The sequence below is a fragment of the Vespa velutina genome, chromosome 5 (genome assembly GCF_912470025.1).
Source record: "Vespa velutina chromosome 5, iVesVel2.1, whole genome shotgun sequence".
Lineage (NCBI taxonomy): Eukaryota > Metazoa > Arthropoda > Insecta > Hymenoptera > Vespidae > Vespa > Vespa velutina.
Genome location: NC_062192.1, coordinates 8,885,138 through 8,895,566, shown reverse-complemented (window position 1 = coordinate 8,895,566; position 10,429 = coordinate 8,885,138). Strand labels below are relative to the sequence as shown.

Here is a 10,429-nt window from a genome sequence, read left to right as displayed (position 1 = left end):
TATATAAAGTATTTTGTTAATTATATTTTAATAGATTTTGTTATTTTATACGATTCGTTCGATCGATAGAATTTAAACACTAATAATAAAATCGTACATTAATAATAGTTTTCTCTAAATATTTTATATCTATTAAATGTTTTAATTTTATCGCATTTGATACCTAAAATTATATATATAAAATTTGATATAATATTATATATAATTATATATATATAAAATTTAATTATATAAAATTTTATATGTAAAAATTATATATATAATTAAAATAATAATAAATTAAAAAATTATAATAATTTATATATTATATATATATATATATGAAATATGATATATGATATATATATCACTAATTCATTTATTTATTTATACAAAAATTTATATATTTAATAATCTAAAAAATATATCTTTATATCTGCAATAAGAATATATTCATAAAAAAAATATACAAGACAACAAAGAAAATATATATTTATAGAAAACTATAAAAACAATAAATCTATCAATATTATTTATTTTTTATTTTATACATTTGCAATATATTTTTTAAATTATATTACAGTATATATTGCAGCATATCTTTCAAAATATATATGTATAAAAAATTACTCTGTAATGAATATTGTACAAATATTTGTTTTTCTTTTTTCCTTTTTCATTTCATTATATAATAAACTCGTTATATAATTATTACAAAATATCTATATACATAAGAAGAAAAATATATATTCTATATAATATCGAGTAAGACAATTGATTATTTATTAAAAATAGATCAATGTTAAAATCGAAGAGAATCGAAAAAAGACATTATATAAATATGAAAGGAGAAATATAGACATCCGTGTTGTTGTTATTGAAAAGCGTTCACGTATAACGATAGATCTCATTTAGAAGCTTCCTTCTTCCAAGGGTAAGGAAAGGTATTCGATTTCTTGTTGTGCGCGTGCCTCGATCTATCAGCTATTTGCTAAGCAGCTTACCGACTTCATTGTTAAGATCGCTTGCATAAGAAACGATCGAGAGTATAGTACTATCACGGGTTCGTGCACACGAGGCATTTGGTCCCCTTTCGAAGTCTTTTATTCGAACTTCTTTCAATACATTCATACATCTAAATCTTTTCGATTTTCTCTCTCTCTCTCTTTCTCTCTCTATTAACCTTCTAAAATGTATTACAAAAATATTATTATCTGAAAATATTATTTTATTTAAATTGTATTCATTTCAATTCATTTCTATTTCATTTCACATTGAATAATAATGATAAAAAATTAAAAATATATGAAATGTAATTTGTATTATAACTTATATAGATTAAATATATAATATATATTTATTAATTAATATATATTTATAAAATATATATTTAATCTTCAAATATATACAATATAAAATATATTATATATATTTAATTTAAGAAAGTGTTAGAATTATATAGATTTTTTTCTTACAATATTTTATTTAAAGCCCATTTATTTCTGTTTCTTGAACATCGGATAACATAAAATATTAAAATACATGTATTTAAATTTTACGATAATTGGCACGTTTAATCCGACAAAATATTAGAATTATTTAAATTTTTCTTCGCGATATTTTCTTTCAAATATTTTCATCTCGATTTAAGCTTATATTCAAAAAGTACCATTCTTAATTTTTAAACATCGAATAAAATAAAACATTAAAAATCGAGATGTATACATAAATCCTTATTTGTACAAAAATTAAGCATATTCATAGAATCATTTATAGTTTTTCAAATTCTTACATATCGATTCAGGTTTATACTCAACGAGTAACATTCCTAATCTCTAAATATCGAATAATACGAAACATTAGAAATAAACACATATACCTATATAAATCCTAATTGATACGATACCTAGCAGTTAGTTAATATAACAAAGTATGAAAATAACTTAGATTTTCATTAGAGATAAACGAAATTCATAGATATACGTAAATGATCTATAACGCTAGATCGATAGATAGATAGATCATCCGTTTACGTTACCGACAAAAGAGAATAATTTCTATTCGATTTAATGAGAATAATAGGAAAATAAAAGTATATGGAAGTAATATTTCATGATCGATAGATCCAATCGATCGATATCGAAGATCCTGCTATTTTCCATAGCTTTATACTATCTCTGCGCCAATTAACAACAATATATCTCGACAAAGAATAATAAATGCAACCGGAACCTGGGTTCTCGTTAAAAGGGTGAAGAGAAATAAAAAGGAAAGAAAGAGAAAGAGAGTGAGAGAGAAAAATAGAGAGAGAGAGAATATCGATCGCACGTGGTACACAGAGTCGAGCAACCAATCGGATAATGTATTTCGTAATTCCTTTGGCGCAAGTTTTGCCTTATGTTAGGCATTGCATATGCACGACAATTCCCTGATTCACGCGTGTTTATGAAGGCGTAACGATAATGATAAATTACACTTGGATGTCTTTTGTACATATGTTCTATTATATTATCATCTTCCAATAGAATCTGCTTTAAAGTCATTAAATAAAAATGCCAATGGAAAATCAAATCAATTTAAGTACTAAGAATAAGAATCGCTTTTATTTTTCAAAAATATTTTATTAATGTTGTCGATGTTAAAGCAATAATAAGTAATTATAAAAAAAAAAAAAAAAGCAACGAAACAAGAATAAAATATTTTTTTTGCTATTTATATTTATATATATATATGAATGTAAATATATATTCATCATATTTATTATTATTTTATATTATTTAATACATATAATTTAAAATATATTATTATATTTTATATGAATATATTAGTTTTATATTATATATAATATTAGATATATTATTATACTTTATATAAATATGTTATTATTATACTATATATAATATTAAATACTATTACATTTTATATGTTATATTTTATATTTTTATACAATATGTCATATTATTTTTAGATAACTATATAATTATATGAAAATATATAGTTGTAAATGATTTAGATAAATAGTTATATTTTATATATATAAATATAAAAATGGACGCTAATTATTTATTTCTATAATATGATAAAAAAAGATCGACTTTCCTAAAAAAAAAAGCAAGTACTTGCATTTTTCTACATCAATCAACCTTATCAGGTATCATTATAAAAAAGAAAAATAAATATTTCGTAAATTATTTTTATTTGTCTTTTTAAATCGTACGATGGAATTTGAAGGTGACAAGAGATAGGACCAACGCCCACACGTTCCGAATAACGTTCCAGCTATCGATCATAACTCATAAAGCGCCAACGACACTGACGCAAGAGTTCCGCCTTTTTTTTTTCTACGAACAGATATTTCGAGTAGAGAATGAGATTGATATGAATCGCTTAGTGGCCTTACACCTTCCGTGAATACAAATGATTTATTTTAATTAACTTTATTTGATGATCAAGTTATCCTTAAGCTTACTATATTTATATATAGCATAATATTTTGAATGATTTAATATATATATACATACATATATATATATATATATGTACATCTATTTTTTATCGTCATATTATTAATTATATATAGATGTACGTATGTATATATACATATATATTTATATTTATTTATTTATTTATTTATTTATTTATTTATTTATTTATTTATTTATTTATTTACTTATTTATTATTAATTTATTACAATATTATATATAATGAAATTTATTGATTAATAATATTTATTATAATAATAACATATATTAATCATAATAATAATAATAATAATAATATTAATAAAATATAATATATAATATATATAATTATAATAGTAATATATATTTAATATTTATATATGTATAAGTGTATTTATTTATTTAAAAATCTAAAAATCTACCAAAGAACAGTATGTTAGATAAAGATAACATTTTCATAGAAAAAATAATTATTTATACAATTAAGGAATTATTATAAATTACACTATAATTTCGTAAATAATATAAGGCATATTATGTGTCAAATGTCTTAAATGATTATAGCATACTATCTTAAATAATATAGTATACTATCATTAATTTAATTAAAAACCTAAGAAAACATCGCATGTTAGGTAAAAACAACACCGGACTCGATTTATTACGAGATCTTATTATATTTTGATAACCGTAACCGAAAACAATCATTAGGTAATGAACTTTACGAATCGGAATGTGTCCTTCGCTTTCTTAATTTGATCGTACATGATAACACATATAAAGATCCTAGCAAAGTATAAATAGAAACGAACAAAATATTTTCTTTTCTATATCTCCCTCTCTCTCCTCCTACCCCTCCCCATATAATACTTTTAATATGATAATAATAATTTTTTTTCTTTTTTCTTTCGTGTGGATCTTTTATATTCTTCTAAGTCCTTTTATCGAACGTTTGACACGTTTTCTAAGACAAAGACCACGCCCTCTTTGTAATAGACTACCCTCGATCTGTTGACTACCTCGTGTGAGCGTATGTGTACCGATAGGCGTGTATATATTTTTCCATACACATGAATCCACGTTTCTTCCGCATTAATACCAAGGTTATTTTCGTTAACTTTAATGAATTGATAGTAATGAATAGATAATGATTATCGAATCAATTTTAAATTATTTTATTTTACAATACAATTTATTTGTCTAATCATTATATTAAAAGTGATGTAAAATTATTTATATATTATTTATAAATTATTACATATTCATTGTATATAATAATAATTATAACACTAACGAAGACAAGAATAAAAATATATAAATAACTTTATATATTAAATGTATTATATTATATTCTTGTTTATTATATATATAAATGTATTATATATTTTTATTGTAGATAATAATTGTTAAATAATTTCATCACTTATTGTAAATAAAAAATATAAAAAAATGTATTATCATATTTTATGCATAAGATTATTCTAAATATATAATCAAAGAAATCTAAAAAAAAGAAACGTTATCAATAATTTATGTGTCTTATTTATAACGTCCATTAAACACATATATAATTGAACCTGATCTAGATCGTTTGTAAATTCAAGTGAATTTATAAGCTCCGTTAAGAAACTCGTAAGATAACGATTATGAAGATTGGTTTGATTAAAAGCAAACGAATTAGAGTGCGTGACGGTATGAATAGAAAGGGGGAGAGAGAGAAAAAGGCACGAATGTGCTAGCAGGTAACATTCGTAGTAAACCGAGGTTTGCTATAACGATAAGACCAAACGCGCTCTTTTCATACAACTTACCATTTCACTTCAGTTACCCTACTGTATTATGGAACTACATTGAAAATAGAATTACTTTTGATACTTTTAAAAAAAAGGGAAAAAGATAGAATAATTCTTTTCTAATAATACTAACGATCATTGAAAATGTGCTATTAACAAAAATATTAGCAATTCATTGTTGATAATTAATCACGCTATTTAAAAAATATCCATCCAGTTTATATTTTCTTTTTATTTATAAATTTGTTTTTTTATTTTATTGTGCTAAATAACCAAAAGTCACTTGATTATTTCATTAATTTTTGTTATATTATATTATTTTATAAAAGATGAATGTATTATTAGTAAAAATTAATTGTTAACCCATAACGCTATATAGAAAAAAAATACCACGATTTATTCTTATTGTACGTGTTTATACATTTTCTTTTTGTTTACATTACTATAATATCAAAGAGTCAAATTCGCTTTTTTATTATCATTTCTTTGTTTCTTTAAATACACATTATGATAAAATTATATAAACATTCTTCTGGGCGACAAATTGAACACCTAGTATACATCATCATTTATAAAATAATTTCTCGTCGTTGATAAAGTTAGGTTGTGTGAGGGGGGAGGAGGGTCAGGGAGAAAATGAAATAATAAATCAAGATAAAATATTCCAAAGAGACACAGAGTGAGAAGGGGAGAGAGAGAGAGTGAGAGAGAGAGATAGTTGATAGTTGTGGAAATAAGGAAAGAAATAGTAGCGGCACTTTAGGACCGAAGTGATAGCGGTTGGCCTTCGATCGCGGGGGAGTGTACATGTTGTATGTGTATCGCACATTAAATATACATATATCGGTGGCATTTACTCTTGCAAAAGCGTTCCGGGATTGACGTACATTAATTATAGCGGTTCGTTTCACACTGCCTGCCTGCTTGCTTGCTTGCTTGCTTGCTTGCTTGCCCAAGTTGCTTACTTGCTGAAGTATACTCGTATATTGAGCACTCCGTTCTTCTTTCGTATTGATTCTATGAACATCTCATCTTTTACGAAAGTTGCATTACTATTATGTATTGTACACGAACCAGCACCTATCCTTACGAAATACAAAAGGATGGAAGAATGAAATGAAATGAACGATTCATGCATAAGGTGCTTCGCTCGATCTTCAGTTTTAAATCAATAGATCTTAACGTTCGCTTCATTGCCTTTCGAAAGAGATATTTAAATGATTTCGTATTTACATGATGAATGATAATTTATTTTGACGATTAAAATTTAGTTATTTTTGTCTATACTTACTTAAAAAATGTTACAATAACTTACATAAATTTTAAATGGACATTAAATGAAATTGAATTTTTCATTGTAATTGTAAAGATTATAAAACTATAGAATTGCAAAATAATATATTTTTTTATTTTTAATTTATTTAAAATTAAATGATTTATATATAAATTTAATTGAAATTACTTATGACAGATTAAGAATAAGGTAATGATAAAACGATTATAAACAATTTAAAAAATAAACAATTTAGATATCTTGATTTATTAAATACAATTTAAGAAATAAATATATCTCAGCATATTAAGTGCAATTTAAAAACTAAACAATTTATTTTGATTATAAAAATATATTCAAAGTTAATTTTTTATTAATATAAAAATTAATATAATTTTACTTATTTTTAATTAATAAAAGATCTTACGTTACTAATTATAACAGTATAATATTTATTCTATTATTTTGCAATGATCATCGTATTTTACCAATGTTTAATTTAAATTTAGACAGTTACAGACCGTACATGTATCTCTAAAGCGCATCAATCGTATTATGCAAACACTCAAGAGAGAACAAAGTAGATAGTCCTGAATCGATACTCAATAAATCACCAACTCGAAGCGAGATGATCCGATTTCTTGCGCTTTATATAATCGACGTCTTTCTTTTTTAAAGTTGAAACTGTTAACTGTGTGTATATGTCTGTATACAGATATCTTTTAAAAATATATACCTACGTTATGTAGTAAGAATTAAGAGATAATGAATATACTCATGTCAAACAGAATATATGCAGCTATATATTAAATTGAATTAAATTATAAAGATATGTCAACTAGCTTTTTAAAAGATCAATAACTTTATTGCTCAAATTCATTGATATTATTAATAATACTTTAAACAGTTAATTGTGTTTAATGAATACTCGTCATACAATAAAAAAAAAATTACTTTTTACTCTTTATATGACAATTTTAGTGAAAACTACAAAATATTCGTAAATTTAAGATTTATAAATATTTTGAGACAACGAAATAAAAAACAAAGTAGAAGAAAATAATAAGTTCACTTGAAAAATAACTGCACACAGTGTGAACAAGAAAATATTTACAAAGAAACTAATAGGATAAGCGTACACAAGTAGTCCTAGTATCAATTTTTGACACAGGACAGAATAGATCATGCCACAGAATGGACTAGATTATCCTGTACTCTCCCTTGTGAGTCACAACGCTGTATGATCCACCATTGATTCACGATATGAAAATTGCATTACATATGATAATTATGTATCAACTGATATTCAGAAACACTTCATAATCATATTTCATTTTACATGAAATAATCACAATAATTTGAATAAAAAATCCAGCCAATAACCCACACGGTTATTGACACGTTTATACATTAATCTGTGAAACCATTAATCCTTTATTCTATGAGTACATTAATATATTATTCTGTGAATACATTGATATCTATTTTGAGAATATGTTAATACCTTATTCTGTGAATCTATTAATCCACTATTCTATGAATATATTAATATATTATTTTGTGAATCTGTTAATTCATTATTCTGTACATCCATTAATTCAATATCCTGTGCATCCGTTAATTCATTATTTTGTGATTTTTCTGCATCACTAATAAACAATAACCATATTGATAATCATAAAAATTCATTTGTTTAACAAGTATAATATTCATACCATTACATATAGGATCAAAATTCCATTTCTTTTCTCCAAATGCAATTAATATCTGTTCCGTATATTATCGCTTTTAGTAATATCGCTTTGTAGACGCATCATTTGTATGCTACTTCTTTTGTATTGTTTTACGCACCAAACATTTTGATAAATTAAATAGTACTCGCATGACTATTCCATCTGTAATTGTTCATCTACTACGTGTATACACTGCGATTTACTGCATTCGTTTACTTAAGTAGTAATTTTATTATTTGTCTTTCAAGCTGCGGTTTTTCTTGAAACTGTTTTCCACTTTTTACTCATTTGTATAAAATATATTATCAGTCGGTAATACCATAACTACTTTATCAATCGGGATAAATAAGATTTAACTTACAGATATGGCATATAGGAGGTACGTATAAAACTTCAGCATCTAGATATTCCATCATTACCGGCAAATAGATTGACATTCCAGCTTCAATGCTTTAACCATAATTACGTTTTTTTTTTAAATATCGAAACTCTTCAAAAATATAAATTTATAGAATTGTAACAAAAACACTTTGCGAAATATTTTGTAAATTTTTAGAATAAAATTATCAATTGTTGCAGAGTAAATAAATTTTTCATTATATTATCTTTGGATAAGTTTATTCATTCAATATTGTATGAATGCTAAAGAAATTTACCAATCAGAGTCGACTATTCCCTTTTACATTTTTCGATATAAAACGAAGCTCTGAAAATTTTCGTAAGGCTTGAAATTTATACGATTTACGTCTTAAAAATCAATCATATGTCTTCCCACATTTAAATTTGATATTTGAAATTTTATGAATGCACGTCACACTAATTCAGTACAGATTTTGAGGTTATGTATCTTACTACATTTCGATTGAAATAATACATTTCGATTGAAATTATCAAGAGCATTGTGTTTTAATATAATATAAATATAATGCAAAAAAGAAATTGTAACAGCACTTGACACTTAAGAACTATGTTTTCGCGTAATTTCTCCGATGATGACCGTGATTGGTCGAAGCTTATAGCTACGCGATCGTATGTGATGGCGCTTAACATTATAACTTATGGTTTATATCTTACGTCGATGCATACGTCGAAGTCTTTAGTTACCTGAATTTAAAGTTGGTTACAGTAATCGTAACCACTATATAGAAGTCTGTTTCGTAACACATTGTTACCATGACAACGTTACCATGACGGATTTGACTTCGTTGCTGCGATATATGTTATAGGAGTGAATTGTTCAAAATATTTAAAAAATATTTCGTAAATTTTAAGAGTAAATTTATCAATTGTGGAATAAATAAATTTTTCATTATATAATATTTGTCAATATCAAATTTCGCAATTTCATTGGCTCTCTATAAATACTGTAACATGTTGAATTTTTTGACTGCTATTGTTATTGTCATAGCGGTTAAATCGAGCAAGACAATTAGTCGAAATCTTATTATTCTAAAAAACATAAATGCCCAGCTAACTTGTGGCTCTATTCTATAAGTTGTTTGCAATGTTATGTATGCGTATGATTTTAATAGAAAATATGTATCTGACACGATAAGCTTGAACATAAATGTATAATATTCGTAACGAAGAACGTATATACTTTCCGTTGCACTGATTTACTTTTAAATATGTTTAAAAATATATATAAAGATATCGTATCATATTTAATTTTATACTAATTGATATTGTATATCAATCACTTTTTTTTATACGAATATTGTTCTATATTGCAAATGTATAATCCGTATAGAAAAAAAAGGCGTACAAATATTACACATGACTAAAGAACGTTGTTATTAAAATACGAGAATAAAAATTAGGAATTATTAAAAGGAAAGTTAAAATTTTTGTTTAAATAAAAAGATTCTATATGTTAATATAATAACTGATATTTTAGATGCTGCAAATGGTATGAAAAAAGATTGGAAAGATTTGGCTTTTTATTAAATCAGATAAAATAAGTTCATATAACACCAAATAAATAATCATAAACATAATTTGCATGTTTTTTAACTGTAAAGAATCATTTATATATATATATACACACATACACATACATATATACATATATACATAAATGTAACATTAAAAATAAAGAATATTTTGATAATTGATGCGTTTATTATATCTTCTGAATCCAGTTTTAAAAAGATTATATATCTTTATATGATCGCTGATATTTATTTTTG

The 10,429-nt window shown here is 24.2% G+C and overlaps 1 long non-coding RNA gene across 3 annotated transcripts; it reads right to left on the bottom strand.

Moving 5' to 3' along the window:
• Positions 1 to 6,885: 6,885 nt before the first annotated feature.
• LOC124949313 lies at positions 6,886 to 9,395 on the bottom strand. 3 transcript variants are annotated; one of them, XR_007101041.1, is made up of 3 exons: positions 8,223 to 9,304; positions 8,012 to 8,156; positions 6,886 to 7,922 (listed from the first exon to the last, which is right to left on the bottom strand). It is a non-coding gene; the product is annotated as an uncharacterized LOC124949313 (long non-coding RNA). The 3 variants fall into 3 exon arrangements; XR_007101040.1 differs by having other exon boundaries at positions 7,922 to 8,156; positions 8,223 to 8,690; positions 8,897 to 9,309; XR_007101039.1 differs by having other exon boundaries at positions 7,922 to 8,156; positions 8,223 to 9,395.
• Positions 9,396 to 10,429: the final 1,034 nt, after the last annotated feature.